The sequence below is a fragment of the Candoia aspera genome, chromosome 4 (assembly GCF_035149785.1).
Source record: "Candoia aspera isolate rCanAsp1 chromosome 4, rCanAsp1.hap2, whole genome shotgun sequence".
Lineage (NCBI taxonomy): Eukaryota > Metazoa > Chordata > Lepidosauria > Squamata > Boidae > Candoia > Candoia aspera.
In genome coordinates this window covers 86,967,568-86,987,006 of record NC_086156.1, presented here as the reverse complement: position 1 = coordinate 86,987,006, position 19,439 = coordinate 86,967,568, and the positions used below count along the sequence as shown (strand labels likewise).

The window sequence follows — 19,439 nt, the reverse complement described above, 5'->3', positions numbered from 1 at the left end:
TGTCAGCCCACTCTGGCGTTGGAGCAGAAATGGAGGAGGGAGGAACAAAGCTTCAGCCTTCCAGAAGCTGGAATGTCTAATCTGATCCAGATGTGAGAGTATGAAGCCAAAACCTCACCCAAACTGAACTGCAGCTCAGTACTGCATGTGGGTTGTCACCTGGCCAGTTTAAATTTGAATGAACTTTTTTCCTTTTCATGGTAATGTAACTTCATGATGGTTACTATTGCGATGATGATGATGATGATGATGATGATGATGATGAAGATACCTAAGATTCAAGGGAGATCTAATCTCTGTGAAGTACAAGCTTTTGCATTTGTATATATTTACATATGAAATAATTCAGTTGGAAGGTGCTGCATCTAATTCAAGAAAGACAGTCAATTTTTACCTGGTACATTGTAAAGGTACATTGGGAGTGGAGGTGTAGAAAGAGATATCATTGCAACCCAGTCGAAAAAGTGTTTGTAAGTTCTTGCTGCAAAGGACAGCGCAAATACTGTGGAATGGAAAATGTGCAAGTTTGACCTTCCTATAAGAAATGGTCATGCTGAGTGTGATTCTCTCAAAATCTATTGCAAATGTGCAAGCTTTTGTATGTGTGCTATTAGTTGTATCTTTGCAGCTGGTGGCAAATGGATGCTGGACAAGGTGGACTGAAAGGGCCAGTTTATATTATGTTTTTTTCTCCCCTCAGCACAGGAAAATCTGGTTTGGCCACAGAGCGCATGTTACAGTCCCCAACCCATGCTCTTTCACCATTTATATGTTATGTTATGTTATGTTATGTTATGTTATGTTATGTTATGTTATGTTATGTTATGTTATGTTATGTTATGTTATGTTATGTTATGTTATTCATTCATTCATTCATTCTTCAGATTTAGTCACTGCCCATCTCACTCAAGGAGTGACTCTGGGCAGTTTACAATAAAAACAGAAATAAATAATCATTAAAATACAATAAAACAATATTCTTACAAAAAAGTATACTCCAACACAGAGGTGTTAAAAAGATCTGATTATAAAGATATTATGTTGTGTTTTTGTAGACCTTTATTACTTCTTTTACTGTAATTTCTTGCCATTTCCTCATGCTACCAATTTATATATTTTGAAATAGTGTATTATAACATTTATCAATGCAAACACCTTTAAAGATGTAAAAAAAAATTTGTGACATTTTTCTCCACCTTCATCTGGGATTTTGTTCTATTTCCTCTCATTTCATGGAGGTGGCAATTGGTCAGGTGTTATCTTGTGATAGTAGGTGTTCAGTTTTAGCTGCACAATTGTGAATAACCACATTTTTAAAAACTTTAAAACCTGCATATATTCATTCATCCATCCATCCTTCCATTCATTCATATAGATTTGTTCATTAATTTGTTAGATTTCTATCCTTCCAAGAACTCAAGGCAGCATTACAGATAGTCCTTTCCTAGCGACCCTAACTGATCAGGCAGTAAAAAAAGATGGCGGGAGATTTGTACTTTCAAACTTGCAAGATTGACGTCAGCCTCCCAGGTAGATCAGACTGGAAACACGACAAGATGAGCTAATTCTACTTTATTGTAAGGCTTCATTAACATAATCTTGCAAGTCTGAAAGTACAAATCTCCAGCCCTCCCTTTTTACCACCTGATCAGTTAGGGTGGATCCTTTCTAAGTTTCTTTCTGTTCCTGTTTTGCAGTTGTGGACTCTTCCCCCTTTTATCTGATTGTTCCCTAGGCAGCATCTCTTCCCTTCGTCTATCAAGGTCATTCCCACATACCATTACAGCAACTGACTTGTTTAGCGACCATTCACAGTTACAAAGGTGGTGAAAAGTAACTTTGCAACCAGTCCTCGCATTTACAACTTTCGCAGGTCTGTAAAGCAAAGGAAAACTGAAGTAAAATCATAAGCACAATTGTGTTTTCACTTAGTGACCGCCTCACTTACGATCAAGTTGCTGTACCCAATTGTGGTCGATAAACGAGGACTACCTGTATAGGTACTCTCAGAGAGATGGGGAGTCAAGTGATGAAACATGCATAGTAAAGTTGCAACCAAACTCTTCCCCTTATATATTTGCAAACAACATTGCAATGCAATTATGAAAAGGAAGGGTTTTCATTGTGACATCACAATGGACATTTCACCATTTTGGCATCCTCGTGGTTATAAATGGATAGTTCTGGGATAGCATAGGTATGGTGTTTATGGGGTACCATGTTTTAAGATATGAAATCACCCTTGTGATGTCCTATTTCTTCTGCAGTTTCCACAGTACATTGCCAACTTCTGGCATGGGTTTCCATGGCAAACACAAATGATAAAGAACATGCAATCTTTCAAAATCTGGCTCCTTGTCCTATGTCTTGGCATGAGGCACTTGCTCACATTAAAAAATCAGCAAATATTGTGCTGTATTCATTATATCTGATCACAAGCAGATATATCTGAAAAAATACCAGCACAGAGATGCTTCAGGAACAAAAGGGGCTCCAGAATAGTCTTTGCCTTCGCAAGGTTCCTCTCATCTTTTCCTGGAGGATATTTCATTCTGCTTGGGACTGTTGGGAGTACTATACCTCCAGTTAACAGTTAGCTCTCACCATATTTGAGACTCTCCTCTGCCAGAACGACCAGCTCCCATCAGTGAAATGAGTGGAGGAAAGGAAGGCAGCTGCTAACCATCTCTCTGACAACCTGGGTCCCAGTCTCAGTGAGGACAGCCTTTGGCACTGTAATTTTAATTGCTGTGAGCTATTTTGGAAGTCGATTTTGGCACAAAAGCAAGGCTAACATAATTAACATAATATATCAAGTGCCGATACTGTGCAAAATATGTCTGCATATCATTCCCACGCAATGCTTGGCTATAATACCTCTCTGTATTTGTATGTGATTCAGTGAACTCTGTATTTGGATGGGTTTGTGTATCCCACACCCTAGAACTGAGCAGTAGTAGATCAGAATTCAGGATAGAGTTCTGGGTGAGTCATAGCCAATCGCTAAGGATGTTCCAATTGTTTAACCATAGCAACACCTTCCTCTAAGGAAATTAGGTTAGTGAAACAGAAAGCTAGGGGAAGGGTTCTGTTTAAAAGAGCTTTTCTGGTACTGAAAATACATATCTGGACTGAGGTGTACAAGGATATGTTCCTTGACACATCTCTCTTGCTCTGAACCGTGGCATAACCATGGCCCAGCAACCTCTTTCTCTGCCATATCCTCATAATGTTGTCTGCATCTCATTCCAAGTCCATACCTGAGTTGCTCTGAGCAGTTCCAGTTTGGAAGGAGTGCTTTCTCTCTTCTCCTGATTCACTTTTTGTCCAGATTATGATCTGGCACTCTTCACCATTTGGTTGCTGATGTGATCAGGGATTAGGAAGTGTCCAGCAACTATTGGCCACAGATGATGCAGATAGACCCTAACCCTCTGGTCACTGGTCACTTCCCCTCCAGGACCATTTTAGCTTGAGCCACAGGAGACAGTGGACACTAGGTGTCCTGACTCCCAGGAAACACTCTGAGACAAGGAACTGTTCTCTAATGTTTATTGCTAGTACATAACAGTAATCCTAACAAACTGAACAAGCGTGGGAAAAACCCAGCCATATAAACCCCGCAGGTTAAGGCAGTCCCAATCTGTGCCTCTTGGAATGGCTCACCAATTCCTCAGTGCTACGCATGCGCTTAACAGTCTGGAAGGGAGCCCCCTGCTCGCCATCCTTACTCATGACACTAGGCTTGCTCAGAGGCATCTGCCTGCATAAGGCTTAATTAGTGTTTTTCACAGCATTTGTCAAGTCTCGTGTGGGATCCTTAGAAATACAGGTTTAGTGCTCTTCTGAAAGAATGCTAAACCCACACTGCACCTATAGCGCATTTAAACTGGGAAGAAGTGCTGGGCTCTGCCCGCTTTGTGTTGCTAGTTCTGCCACCATTGAGTCCATTACGGGATTTCCATTACAAGGTTTCATGTGGCTGTACTTTAAACTTTTTAAAAAATTATCTCTGAGGGCTATGCAAAAACAGTACAACTAATGTCCTGACTGGGGAATGCTCCCAGGATTAATCTTATACAGATGCAGTTTCCATGGCTGTTTGTGCAGTGTCTCACAGTTACTTATGTCCCCTTTGATGGGGGAGTGGGTACCAGTAGCAGTTGCATGGTTCCAGAGGTCTGGTCTAGTGTATGTGTTCTCCTTGGCCATTCCTTGTCTACTTTTGCATGCTGCCAACCATGAGGCCAGAACTGGATTCCTTGGTAGTTGTCAGGTCTAGCCCAAGAACGACATAGAAGCAATCCAGCCACATTTCAGTTCTTTATTCTTTATTTGCTTACACCATACAGACAGAATCTTGCCAGACTAAACCTGTACTACTCTAATCTAAAGGATATAACCTGGGAGACTCTAGGGGCCATGCTGGCTGGAGGATTCTGGGAGCTGAAGTCCATGCATCTGAAAGTTGCTGAGGTTGAGAAACACTGCTCTAGGGAGTGGCTATTCTGAACCCCTTTCTGTTCCCATGATCCAACTCAGGGCTGTGTTTTGCCTCTCCCCTCTCCTTGGAATGTGCTCCCTCCTTCCTGAGAACCAGCTGTGGTACTGTAGTCCATCACAGTAGCCCATGGTCTTGGTAATCTTTCAGAAGAGCCTGAACCCATTATCAGAAACAGCCTAATAAACAGGTAACAGGAACAGAAAAGGGATTGTGCTGAGCATTGGGACAGCTTCCTTCACACCATGGCTCTTCTCACCCTTATCCCCTACCCCCAATAATTGTTATCTGTCAGCCAGGCAATTCCTGAATACAAGTTTAGTGCTTTTTTCAGAAGAGAACTATTGCCATGTATGGAAATAGTCTACCTGATAGTAACAGGTGTAGAGGAAAGGTTGCAAGGAACATCAAGAGAGCTCCTTCCCCAGTTCACTCTGCTTGTCATCCGTTGTTCAGGCAACTTGACAGATGGCTAAACTTGCCCTTCTAACATCTGTCTAAATTTGCTCCACCCTGCATTTGGAAGACCAGTTTGTTCTTGTTTCCCTGCCAGCAAGGGATGCTGGGTGGGAGGGAAAGCAAAGCTGGGGGAATCCACCAATCCCTTTCCTTAACTTGGACTGCAGTAAGTAAATTGGAACAGCATCATTTATCAGCTTCATTACTGTGGCAGAACTGGGAGGAACGTAATTTATGCTGGCAGTTCAAGGTGGTGGATAGCACCTTAAACTCAGCTATGAGGATGAGCTCTGAGTATTCACCTCTCCATTTACGAAGCTACTATTTAGCACTTGGCTCCAGCTAGTAGACTTCAATATTTAGGCAAAAATGATAGAGATCACTCAAGTTAAAATTTATTCATCCCATCACACTCATCTTTGTACATGGCTTTCAATTATGTCTCCTACATCTTTGGCCATCTCACTTCATCTCAGAAGTGGGGAATTATTGCTATGTACCTTTCAATGGACTAAGGTATGTATACTAAAGACACAAATAATTTTGCTTAAAAGAACACAGTTGCAGAAAGAAACTGCATTCCTGTGTTTAAGATAAGACAACACAAAAATTAATAACTATGATGACAATGTATATATTCATCTTTGCATGTAGTACTATTGTGGATATCTGGGCAGTAGACTGGGATCTACTGGAAACTGACCTCTGCATGATTCCCAGCAGGTTATCATAGGTCTTATTCCCAGCAGTTCAACAATCATAAAGAATGTTGAATAATGTGAGATTTCCCCAATGTATTAGAACAGCTTTCCTATGCTGTTTGGGAATTCTAGCAGTTGTGGACTCAACAAATCTGTTGGGCAGGTTCAGTTAAGCTTTTTTCAGCATTTCTCTGATGTATCATATCTGATATAGGTTTGGATGTGTATATGCAGGCCATCCCAGGACAGTTTACTGGATTCAGAAGAGACTTGCTCCATCCTCTGAGCCACAGGTTGCATTGGGTTTTATCCTGTGTGATACCAAACTTCTTCACTGTTGAGTTCTAAGAAGAGATTCCATAAATCTGAAATCTGTCCACATCTGCTATATGTCATCATCTAAAAAATCATTAGAACAGTCTGGTAAAGCCAGCTTTCCTCAGCTGCACTGGGGGGGAAAGGTTGGCCAGGAACTTGCAGATAAACTAAATGAGTTTCTTGTAAAATTGATACTTCAGGGTTCACAGTCCAGTCTTCTAGACACCTCTGCTAAACCAGCTGTCAAAAATCATAAGAAATGTTCCTAAAACTTATTGGGTTTGTTTGAGGAATATTTTGCGCTGTCTTTCCTTGAACATATAACAGGTCTCTGGACCATACTAAATGTCATTTTCCCAATTAAAATCTGAAATAATAATATGTCTATATCACTTAAACATAGAAAATTGCACGTTTCATAACTAGTGTGCTGGGATTTTACAAAACCCTCCCTTATTTCAAGAGCCATAGTATACAACAGTATATTGAAGAATCCTTAAAACAACCAATCGGATCAGATGAAATTATGGTTAACGTGTATACACATGCATCCAGACATATTGACTCATAGAGACATAATGATAGCTGTTGTTGGTCCCAGACATATCCCATTACATGTTCCATTCTTCCCTAAGTGTTCATGTGTCCCAAGCATATTGAATTGCAAGACATGGCATTACAGATGTACCTAATCACATTTACAGTAAATTCCAGCACTTCTGCTGCTGCAGGGATGGGAAACTTGCAGTCCACATGCTGCTAAACTACAACACCCAACATCTTTAGCCATTGGACCTGCTGGATAAGCCTTTTCGAGTTGTAGTTCAGCAACATCTGAAGGGTCAAAGCGTCTTCATTCTTTAGCCAGATTGTTCCTTCTAATCAATCCCTTTCTTGGCATTTGTCCAATGAGAAGGAGGAAGAGAAAGAGGGGAGCGGGCAAAGATAACTGGGGTGTACTTCTTTCCCTCCTTAACACATATGGTTTTTAATAAAACCACTGCATTTTATAAAGGTTGTGAGCTACCCTGAGGATTTTTAAAAAGGTAAATGGACATTAAGCTATTATTAAATGGATAGTATAAATAGTATATTTATACTATTCATAGTATAGTACCATATGTATGAGTCCATATGCATAGTATGGTAATACTATATATTCAATAGTATAATAGTATAAATTGACATGTTTCAAATGATCTATCTAATTAGGAAACACCCAATTATGTAGTAATACTTAGCAGATCTTAGCAGATCCCCCAAAAGCAATCAGCAGATTTTTTTTTAAATATTTCAGCGGGCAACCACAGGAGATATCAAACCTGTAGGCTCAAACTCAAGAAGTTGAAAAACCTCTCAGAGGGTGGCTATGCCCTACAGGTGGGGACTGAGAGGAAATACATGTTTTATCCCCTATGGAGGCTTAACATATCTATTTTCATTTTGTTGTTGTTGTTAACTTCTGAGTGCTCAAAAATGAGTCTGGATCACACATAGGGGCTTATGAACCATGGGTTCTCCCTTTCTGATTTATTGCATCGACTTCAAATTATATCTATCCACCCACTGCCATATATAGTTATGTATTTCCTGTGTTCTTAAAAAAATCCATCCTTGCCTATACTGTTTCTTTTACCTTTTCATTGCTTTAACAATATCAGAATTAAAATTAAATCAATCCTAAAACAGTTACAATGTGGAAATGAGTAATTCAGTAAAATCTCTCTATATAAAGATGTGTGTGTGTGTGTGTATGAAACCATACATCCCTTACAACTCTGCAAATATTAGGCAATATACCATTCAGACAGACATCCATAGAAGTATAATTTAACTGAAGGGCGATAGTGTAGATAGTGTAAACATGTATTTAATATGCTGCATACTTTTTTGACTCATCCAGGTCCTTCTATTTTTCCAAGGATTTAGGGCAAGTCTTGAGCCTGGGCAACCAATGATCTACTGCTGCTACAGGCTGTTGTCAGTATGTGCACTTGGGTTACACAATGTGCCATATAGTGACGCATTGAGTTGTGTTGGGCAAGTCCAGGCATTATGGATTATAACTGTGGGTTATGGTTTAGGATGGGCCAATGATTTTACAGCCAGGAGGTGCATTTCAATATTTAGGGGCACTGAATTTTGCAAAATAAGTACATAAAATAAAAATTGAGCTATTACTTCACAGTTTGGTGCCCCAGTTTGCTGGCTTAATCTTGGTGGAGTCTGTGAGCCACAAAGGGGCTGGACTCTACAGATCACAGATATCTCAGCCTCCCTTAACATGTTGTGTGAACCCAGTCAATTGTGGTTTATTCAAACAACATGATTAAAGCATGACTCCACACAACATGTGAAGCTCTTGTGTAAATTCTGCTTTAAGTATTATTTCTGATTGGTGAAATCAGGGACAAAGAATGGAGTGAAACATATAAAGTTGGTTTCTCAGATCATTATTCCAGGTGCAAATTGAACTGGAACCAAGGGGGCAGGAAAGATATGTAAGACTGTGGTACTATCTGGGGGTTGGACAGTGCAAGTAAGACTGAGCACTCAACATCTATGGTACAAACACGAGTGAGTTTTTAAGAGTGAGAGATATAATGCATGGAATGGAAGCTTAGAGTACAAGAGAAAAGGATGGAGGGAGAAGAGAGCCAGTTCTCAGGGTCTTTGGAAGCCTCGCCTATGAAAACCCCTGAAGTTGGATTGCTACTGCTGGAGACAGAGAAGATTTCTTCCTTTTTTGAAGGCGGTGTCAGGGATCTGTAGAACAGAGGAAGAGAGCGCAAAATGGACAGGGATGTAAATGAAGTTGGTCGTTCCGGGGATGCACAGGAATAAAGGGGATGCTGGAGAAGGGCAGCGGCCGTGCTTTAAAAGAAGAGCGGGGTGGGGGGGAGGAGGAGCCGAGGAAGAGTCAGGAGGTCGGTCGGTCGGTCGTAGTGCAGGAGGAGGTGGGAAAGGGACCGACGTGGGGTCCGGGCGGGTGTCCGTAGCGTGCGCGGGCCTCCCCCCTGCCCACCCCCGGACCCACGTGACGCTATGAATGAGTGTGGGGGGGGCTGGGCGAAGCGCTGCATTCCTGAACAGCAGAAAGCAAGCAACCGAGCGAGCGGGAGGGGGGCGGGGCGGGCGAGCGAGCGGAGAGCCTCCTTCCCCGGCTGGGAGGGGAGGCGGGAAGGAGTGAGGGAGCGGCTGGCAGCAGCGCAGCCCTAAGAGACTGAGCGGCTCGTTCACGGCGAGGGGCGCCGCCATGGAAGCCTGAGGCGCTCCCCCCCCCCCCCCGCCCTTTAGCGTGGCTGCGCCTCCGCCCCTTCCTTCCCAGAGGAAATCACTGGACCTCCGCTCCCTCCCCGCCCACCTGCCTCCGTACAGGACCGCAAGGACACCACCGGGCGAAGAGAGAAGGGGGTGGCGGTGGAGAAAGGGCGGGGGGGGGACCAGCCGGTGGGTCCCCCCCGAGAAGAACATGTGCTGAGCGGCTCCCATCCGTGGCAGGTAATGGGAGCGCTCAGGGCCAGAGATGCGCGGGGCTTGCTCTGGGAGGTGCATGCGGGAGCGGGGTGGAGGAATTGGTCTTTCTGCTGGGGTGCCAAAATGTCAGCAAGCCCTGGTGGTGGGAAGAGGAGGTTGGAGTTCCCATGACGGAAACACGCCGTCTGATCGTGACTCGGGGCAGGGGAGGTGCGGCGGTGGCTGGAGGTGACACCAGAGCCACCGCGTGGGCCACCACCGTGGCCCCTGCCACGCCCCCTTCCTAGCAAGGTGGGGGCTCCCGTGGTGAACTTGTAGAGCGGGGAAGCTTCAACGGGACCCCGCTGAAGGAGAAAAGGGGTTTGCCTGAATGACAGAGACACGAGGATTTTCTTCTTTTACACCCTCACCTTCGGCGGGGGTCGCCAAAAGCTGGAGCGCTGGACCTTCCAGCATATCGGGGTGTGTGGTGCACATATGTTTCCCATATGTGCATGCCTGTACAGGCATGTGGAAATGCTGAGGTGCACGTGTGCAGGCTGGGGTTAGGAGCCTGAGTGAGTATATGTGTAAGCACCCACACATTTCGGTGTATCCCTAGTAATGTGTTTGAGACCCACACTGAGAAAGGAGATGTATAGAAGAGATTTTCTGTTTGTTTTACAATGTGCATGCATCCTGCTTTGTGTGTGTCTATATTTATTTCCATATATTATTACGGGCATCATTATGTGAGCTCCCCTCCATATAAGCTTGATTGGTAAGTGTGACAGTGCCTGATGTGTGCAAATGTCTTTTTCTGCAACACCCAGAAATGTGTCCAGATGCCTTTTTTCATATTTGGCCATATACATTTGCCCTCATGCATGCATGCTTTGCACATTTTCAATGACCCAACCTTTGTGGGACTATTTTTTCTTTCTCTGCTCGGTGCATATGTACCTGAGGTTGTGAATAGACTGAGGGGCAATGATAGTTTTGTGGGCAACGCTGATCTGCATGACCGGGTGACAGCAGTTGAAATGCATCTGGATCCTACCAAAATGTGCATATGAATACACCAGTTTACCAAACAGGGAGTCCACATACTTATATCCCTACAGGTGGAGATACACTTTTCTGTATTCCAATGTGTGCATTTTTAATTTCACTGTACAAGGGCATACTCTTGTATCCTAGTAATCCCAGCTTTCATACAAAATAGGAAGGCAGGTTCCTAGTCCTCTGGGTTGTAAAACAGTGTGTGTGTTGATACTCTCTTACCCCTCCTGATGCAGAGTTGGGGTTTCAATGGCTTCTGTACCCCTAATTTATGCTTTCCTCTGATTTGTCACCCTTCATATTTATGCCCTTCTCTCACCCCGCTCCTTAACTACCCTTGTAAAATACAGAAATCAATCTAATTTTTTTGAAATAATTATTTCAGAAGCAGCAGATATAGTAAAGGAGACCAGTTGGGTCATATTTCTGTATTTCCATCCTGCGTGTGGCATTAAAAATTGGAATTGCCTGTGTGTGTGCTGGCATAGCTTTCACACAACCCCAGATTCATCGGTATGCCTGCATATTGCTGAATGGGTGTAGTCATGAGCTCCACCATCCCCTTCACAGTACATATGAGCAGTGACTGTCATAAGCTCTTTGAGAACAAGTGCCCATTTGATTTGCAGAGCCACTTGCCCCTTCTAGCTAGGCTCTCATTTGCGGCAAAGCTCATGCAGGCTAGCGTTGCCTCCCTCTGGCTTCCTGGGTGCAAGAGCACATGCTGTGTGTGCACATGTCTGCATGCTTACAGGATTTCCATAGTGTACTTGCTGGGCCTTTAATGAATGCAAGGTTTTGTTGCTTTCCTCATGCAATAGCATCCCATGATGGATTCTTGTACAAATATAGCATGCACTGCATTTATTTCTAGAGTCTGCCTGTGCATTGTGCAATGTGGTTCCAGGCATTGTAGAAAACTCTTACCTGGATTTTTCTCATTCTGTCGCTTCAGGTATGCTTCCTAGCTCCCAATTTCTATGAATCTAAGAACTTGTGTCCCCCAAAATTCTGGGCATTATATTTAATAGAGTATTTGCATATGTGCAGAGTATTTGCATATGTAGTACCCTACTAATAATTGTGCTGGAGAGATAGAGAGGCATGTTATATACCTTTTTGTGTGTGTGCATACACTGTGTGTGCATGGAGATAAAATTCTCTTTTTATCACATAATTCAATAAGCTGTTTGTCTTTTCACAATGTGTGACATTTAACAACCCAAACCTCTGTTCACTGACTCAGGAATAAGTCTGGGGGGCTTTAATGGACTTTTGTCCTTATGGAGAGTGAATACAAAAGAAATCTTTGCCCGCAATCCTGGCTCAATGTACTTTGCAGTGTGGCTCCCTGAACAAAATGGGACTGAATAGGCTTGAATGCTTGTCTGTCTTTCTCAGCATACATTGTGAACAGGGTCATAGCTCAGGCTAGACTGCCTGGTTTGCTTGCCGAAGGACCTTGGTTCAATTTCTGGCATTTGAAGCTGCACCTAGAAAAGGTCCTTCTGCCAGTAACCTTGAAGAGCTGCTCCCAGTTAGTGAAAGCAACACTGGGAAAGATGGGCTAATGCTCTGACTCAGTAGAAGGCAGCTCCCTTGAGCTTAGCAGGGCTTCATGTTGAGCAAACCAGCTTACAGTTGCATTGACAATATTCAAAGATCTTTTTCTCGTAACAGCTCTGCTTCTTTGAACTTGGTTAAGGTGGCTTTATCTTGCTCTCTTGGGCTGTCACAGAGCACCTCTCTGTGCTTTCATGTATACTCCCATGTGGTGCTTGAGGAGACATGCATCTGGGTATTCCTCAAAGATACTTGCAGGATTCTGCATATACGCGTTCCTCGACACAGATGGCATGTCTCTTTTGCATGTGCCTCTGCAAATTACATCTCTTCTTTAAGAATCATGTATCTGAGTGTATTTTCCTCAGAAATACTTACTGGATGCTCATGTACATATAATTCTTTGCCAGACTTGACCTGCTGCCCCAGCACTGAGAGAGCTCATTATCTATGGGTTCACCCCACAGTATTACAGCAACATTGAGATAACTTGACAATTTAGTAATTGGCCTGGCCCATGTGGGTGCTTGACTTTGTACAGTGGATGCCTCCTAGAGCAATTTCCCAAACTTAGCCTTCTCCAGATGGCATGGCACTGCAGCTCTTACAATTCCTAGCTCACATAACTATGGTGATTGGGAATTGCAGGTTGTCATATACCTAGAGCTTGCTACGTGGGGATGGCTGTCCTAAAACACCCCTCCAGTTGAAATAGCCTTTTAGCAAGAGATTTCTTTATGCAGAAGTGGCTTAGCCTCCAGGGAACCTACCGGTGTCCTGGGATTTCTTTCTCAAGTTACATACAAATTGCAGAGTTGTACTGGCAAGAGAACATGATTTGTTTCACTTGGGAATTCTGCAAATATGCATGGATGAACATGTTGCAGGGCATTATTGATGTTTCCTTATTTCTCATCCTAAGAATCATGAGAAAGTAGGTTAAATGATACAGATCAGCAAGTTTGTTTCCCAAAGCCACATACTCACTCAAAACCTATATTACCGCCTTTAGGACAGAAAGCACTCCAATTAAAATACATACACCTATAATTATTAATAAAACTAAAAAGTTGGCATAAAATACAATCAGATTGCATACAAATAAATTAATATAGTAACAGTACTACAGATAACAGTGGCAATCACCAAAATTTGCACTAATCTTCAGTCATAGGTAGGACAGATGGAACAAAAGGTGGCAGAAAGTTGGGCAACCTGGAAAGATATATCAGGGTCCTGGTCAGATAGAAGAAGTGCAGATAAGCATCTTGCTCTCTACCAGGGATAGTGGTATGTCTTAGATTCCCTGTAAAGGCAGCAACAAAGGAGCATCTGGCTTTGGGACTCCACAGAGCCATCTCCACATGGACACAAACGCTGCTGAAAAGGAATGTTTTTATATCACCCCCACAAGACTGCACAGGGTAGTGCATCCAACCTGGCCAAGGTGAAGGGCCAAAGCCACATGCTCAGAAAGCACAACTGGAGAAGCATGTATTTGTGTATCTGTATTTTAAGGAAAAAACCCACATGTGGAAGGAACGCAAGCTGCCCTTCCCCCCCAGTGTCCCAATTTCCCCCTACATGTATCTTCCAGGCCACTTCTTCTACACTGGCCATGCGGAAAGGGTGTAGCACCCCCATTCATTTCAGATTCACCCTGCGTAATATTGTTGCATGAAAAATACAGGATTGCAAACCACAAGGTTGCCTCGTAACATCTTGTTTTGTCCTATTATTTAACTGGTAAGGGAACTAGGACTTAGAGAGTGACTCACCCAAGGCTCACCCAAATAGATCTGACTAGTAGAAGCCCAGTCTTGTAGGATCGAGTTCTTTCCAAGGAATAAACTTGGAAGGTTTACGTGTTGAGATGACCAAACTGGCACGTAGAATGATATTCTCATGTGAGCCAATGTGTGCCTGGATGATTGACTGCATGAGAGAAAAGGAGGGACAGACAGACAGACACAGGTAAAAGTATAAGCCCACCATTACAACATAACAAAGAGGACAGAAATATTTATGCTCTGAGGAGAGGGAATGAAGGTGTGTGCCTGCGTGTGAAGGACTGGAAAGCAAGAGTCCCCTGGGTTATGCATGTGACCCTAGGGAGAATTGCCCTCACTTGCCCCCTTTTCCCACCTATTGCACATGACACCAGAGGGATGAAAAAGCCTGAGAAAGCAACATACACACATACACATTGAAGCATGCATGAAGCTTAAAAAAAAATCTAGGCTTTTATTCCCAGAAATAGCTGACTGCTGCAGTCTACAGAGACAACATTCTCTCCACATGCACCAGATTTCGTCTGTGTGCTTGCGATGCAATGACATACACTGGTAAATGGATGCAACCCATATATACAGAATATCCCACGAGCGAGGTTTCTCGGGGGTGGGGGGGTGTAAGGCAGCAGTTGGATTAGTAAGATGAAAGAAAAAGACAAGATTTCCTCTCTCCCTTTGTCCTTCGGTCATTCGTGGCTTCATTTTCATGTTCTTTGTTTGCCAGATCTTTCAGTCTGTCACTCTCGTTTGAAGTACTGGTTGGATAAAGCTCATTGCTGAGCTGTGAAGATCCAGGGTATATCTTCCCCTCTCCCAAATGCCCCGCTGCCAACATAGATGGAATCGGTGGAGAAGAAGGCCATCCTTCCTCTGTCTCACCATTCTCAGGCTGGCTTTATTCCAAACAGCGCGTGCGCTGCCTCTCCCCCGCCCAGCTGGGCTTGGCTATTCTTAGCTCCGGGTCTTTGATTCATGCTTCTGAGAGTATTTCTTCTGGGTGTGCAGAGAGAACAGCTACTGCGGTGTGTGAGGGAGTGGAGTTGGGTGGAGGAGCGGGATGCACATGCCCAGCTCAGTGCATGCGGGAGTGCCTGTCGGCTCTAAACCTGTGAGGCTGTATGTGAGCAGATATGCAGGCGTGCTTAAAATAAAGCATATGTGGACATGCTTATGTGCAGATGAAGTATATTTCTGCCATGTATTCCTTGGGTTTTTCTTGTCATATTTGGTATGCAAACGTGCTTGGTCTGATGCATGGCATTTGCACAATGGCACACATATGCTTTTATGCCCCCTTACAGAATGAAAAGATAAGATAGTTGAAAAACTGAGTACATATGCACATTTCTTTCAGGGGCAATGGCGATATGAGACTAGAGACACTTAAATTGTTGGCACACTGCAACCAACAGATGCATAAGAATCATCACTGTAGAGCATGTCTGCATCTATCTGTCTATTTGGGGATATGCATAATGTATGAACACAGGAATACACAAAAAAATCATACCCTAATCTAAAGAGCTTTTGCATCTGCTGTTTCCTGCGTGCCAAAATTCATGTGACTGCTATGAATAGAGAGAAATTAGTTCTATTTGCATTTTAATGCAGATTTATCTAATGTCAAACCAATCTGTGGCCCGATACAAAATGCAAATTTATCTAATGTCAAACCAATCTGTGGCCCAATACATATTGCCTTCAAAACTCAGACTCCTCTGAATATTGGGAAGACATTTTCTTATTGCAAAGTATCTACAAACCACCTACTGTTTAGGAGAAAGTACCTAAAGAATTGTACATATCTGAGAAAATTATAAGGGAGATAGTCTGTTAGGGGTGGTTACCTGCAAAAATACAGAGATAGATATTCACACAAAAGTGTGTACAGTTTTTTGTGACTTTTTAAAAATCTACAAGTAATGTAGCAGTGAGATTAATACAACTTTAGAAAAAGAAGAATCAGAGAGGAACCAGAATTGATAGATTTCCCCATTCCTCAATAGCAGCACAGTTTGAGCAGGTTCTGAGCAAAAATACACAGTCTTGCATTGCAAGAGAATTAAATGATTGGGAAAGGGGGTTTGCAGGCACCGAAGGGCAATGCTCGCTTCTGCCCTGGGAAATAATAATAAAAAGGGTTCCAATAGTAGGTCCTACTAAGACCCTAACATTTGCCTGAATATGCAACATGCTACTGGTGCTAAGCTTGTGATTGCTACCTTCCCTGTATGCTCATTTTGCATTTAAATACACTGTGCATGTCTTTTTAGTTGAACTTAAGAAAAAACTGAGGAGTACCATGAAGAAGAATATAGAGTTGTATACAGATGCATAAATCTCACTTGTGTGAATCTATATGTGCACAAAAATATGTGGCCCCACATCACTGAAAAGGAGGCCACCCAAATACAAATTGAGAAGTAAGTCTCTGTTTAAAAAAAAATCAGTCATCTCATTACAGTTGGAAAGACAGTGATCAGGAGATCCATCTGCTCACTAGCTCAGGCCAGGGGCTAATTGTAGTTGGGTCCTAATCCTTGTCATGGTTCTTCTGTTTTTAAATTGGCGTTGGATTGGGTGGCCCTTCAAATAGAGAACTGCCTATGGCAGCCTATCATATGGAACAGAGCTGAATTACAACTTCCCAACCTCCCATCTTGGTGAGAGATTACTGGGAGTGAGCAAAATCTAAGAAGAGATCCTGTGCATTAACACCTAGAGCAGTGTTTCTCAACCTTAGCAACTTGAAGATGTGTGGACTTCAACTCCAAGAATTCCCCAGCCAGCCATGCTGGCTGAGGAATTCTTGGCGTTGAAGTCCACACATCTTCAAGTTGCCATGGTTGAGAAACACTGACCTAGAGGGCCACCTGTTCCCCTCCCTGAAATAGAGAACCATCCTCTGTAAATTGAATACATGAGTAGCTTACAAAGAACAGGACTGTTACTTACTACATGTCTATATCTTACCTGTATTTCCAGAGATTGACAGGACTATCAAAGTTCCTCCCCTCACTGTAATCCTAAGAGACAGTGGCTGACTCAGCATCACTCAGTACATGGCCTTTCTTGTTATACTGAAGTTGGATTTCCCAATCTTGATCTATACTGTCACTGTGAGAAAGTTTCAGTATGAGCAAGTGATACATGTGAAAAAGAGCTCCATCCTTGAGGGTGGCCTGATCAGCACCGTATGCTAGCCCATAATGTGATTTGCTTAATTTTGGCTTAGACATTATGGTTCCTAAATCATAACTTACGACTCAGTGTGTTGTGTGAATCCAGCCTATTGGGCTTCATTCAATAAACCATGGAAAAAGAAACCCTAATTTAGAGCAATTTGTAAAACCCAATGAGTGGGAGGTGTTATTTTATTTATGTTAGATTTATATGGCTGCCCATCTCACAAAAAGTCACTCTGGGCGGTGTACAAAAATCAAACAATAAATATATAAAGGCAATCATTATAAAAAAATATAAAAAACCACAGGTCACAAGAGAGTCTGAATGTTAACCACAGTAATGGAGCCAACTCAAGATCTCACCAGTCCCCTGGGACTGCCAGGCCTGATGACATAGCCAGGTCTTGAGGGACTTCCAGAACATTAATAGGGATGGAGCTGACCTCACTTCAGGTGGGAGAATGTTCCATAAGGTGGGCACAGAAGGGCCACCTCCCAGGACCTGCCAAGAGTAGTTCCCCAGCTGACCGGACCTGCAGCATGCCTTCTCTACCAGATCTGATATGGGACAGGCAGATATAATCAGGAAGAGACAGTCCCTCAGATAATCCAGCCCCATGCCATGAAGGGCTTTAAAGGCTAAAACCAGCACCTTCAATTGAGCCCGGAAGCAAACTGGCAACCAATGCAGCTCATGGTCCATCTGACAAGATTAAAAAAAAAAAAAGGTGAAAGTCCACAGCTGCTCTAAGACACTCATCTTTCTGGGTATTTTGTATTTCACGTTTCTCCCCTGCCCTCCTGTCACTCGGGGTAGCAGTAAGGCTAGTAGAGCTGGACTGCAAAAATCGAAACCACCATTAGATGGCAGCAAAGAGTTAGTTATCTGTACCTCTTGTCTGCCTTCTAGCAGTTGTATGGATTTTTGTAGACCAGGTGTTGTAGAACAGGGAAGGGGTGATAGTGGGAAGCTTCCCAGTTCCATCCATGGTGGGGCTGACCCTGACTGGGAGATTGATTTTTTAAAAATAGATTTTAAAAAGCAAAAAGTGAAACCGCATTAGCATTAGCTGGATGGATGTCAGAATTGGCTCTTTCCCATTTGACCAGGCATCTGCAGTCATACACTGCTGGAGTATGGGATCAAGCAGTTATCCAAAGGAACCAGTGGTGGTCCTAAAACAGACTATTGTCCAGATTCTAATCTGGAATGTTCTCTATAAATCCGTTTGCAGAGAATGGAACTTGGCTTCTTTCAGCCATTTCAACTGTCCTTTCTTAAGAAAGCTTTCCTGTAGTAGATTGTGCCGTGTAGGAGTGTTGCCTATGAAGCACATCCTTTAACATTAAGTACAAATGTATTGAGGGAGGAAGATGACTTGGGTAGAGTTATTGCTGGATGTACAGGCTATAATATCAACGCATGTGATATTTTTCTGTCATGTACCACCCACCCAGCCATTCTAGCTTTATTAAATATGAATCCAGCTTTCAGGCAAGTAGCTGGGACTAACTCTTTCACATTTTCTAATCTCACTGTCATGGTCTGTTGCAGAGTTCCAGGCCTTGCCACTGAACAAGGAGCAGATTCAGTGATGCTCTTAAAGGAGAGTGGCCAATTTGTTTTTGCTAATTATTGGGATGCATTTACTATGAAGCCTCATTTTGATGAGGGACTCACCACATATCTACTGAATGCACTGCGGGTTAAACCGCTGAGCTGCTGAGCTTGCCAATCGGAAGGTTGGCGGTTCGAATCCGCATGACGGGGTGAGCTCCCATTGCTAGTCCCAGCTCCTGCCAACCTAGCAGTTCAAAAACATGCAAATGTGAGTAGATTAATAGGTACTGCTTTGGTGGGCAGGTAACGGCATTCCGTTTAGTCATGCCGGCCACACGACCACGGAAGTGTCTATGGACAAACGCCGGCTCTTCGGCTTTGAAACGGAGATGAGCACCGCCCCCTAGAGTCAGACACAGCTGGACTTAATGTCAAGGGAAACCTTTACCTTTACCTACCACTTCTCCACCAGGTTTGTTTGGAAGTGATACCACTTCTGCCAATTAAGCATGTTTAGGATAGCGCTGTCATTAGCCCCAAATCTGGGAATGTCTCTGTCGAGAGATCTTGGGATAGTGTATCACAGCTAAGCAAATGAACAGAGCTACTTCCATTTAAAATGTGCTCAATTTTAACCAAACCATGGGATTACAGTAGTTGACCTTAGAAACTATGCATATGCTACAGGCTGAAACACCTCTCATCTTGCCCTTGCATTGTTTGAGCAAACTATACATCCAAACTCATTGAACCATGGTTTGCCTTCATACTAACCTAATTACAATACTATACTATCTCAAACAACAGCCACTGTCTGTGCATTTGATGATTGTTGTCCTG

General features: G+C 43.2%; 1 protein-coding gene across 2 annotated transcripts in view; it reads left to right on the top strand.

The window, feature by feature from the left end:
* The first annotated feature begins 9,260 nt into the window (after window positions 1–9,260).
* SHANK1 (SH3 and multiple ankyrin repeat domains 1) overlaps window positions 9,261–19,439 on the top strand; it is an 87,373-nt gene continuing 77,194 nt past the window's right edge. For both annotated transcript variants that reach the window (XR_010067816.1, XM_063300956.1), the window contains exon 1: window positions 9,261–9,480. The gene's annotated coding sequence lies outside the window, so the exon portion shown is untranslated. The remainder of the gene's footprint in view (window positions 9,481–19,439) is intronic.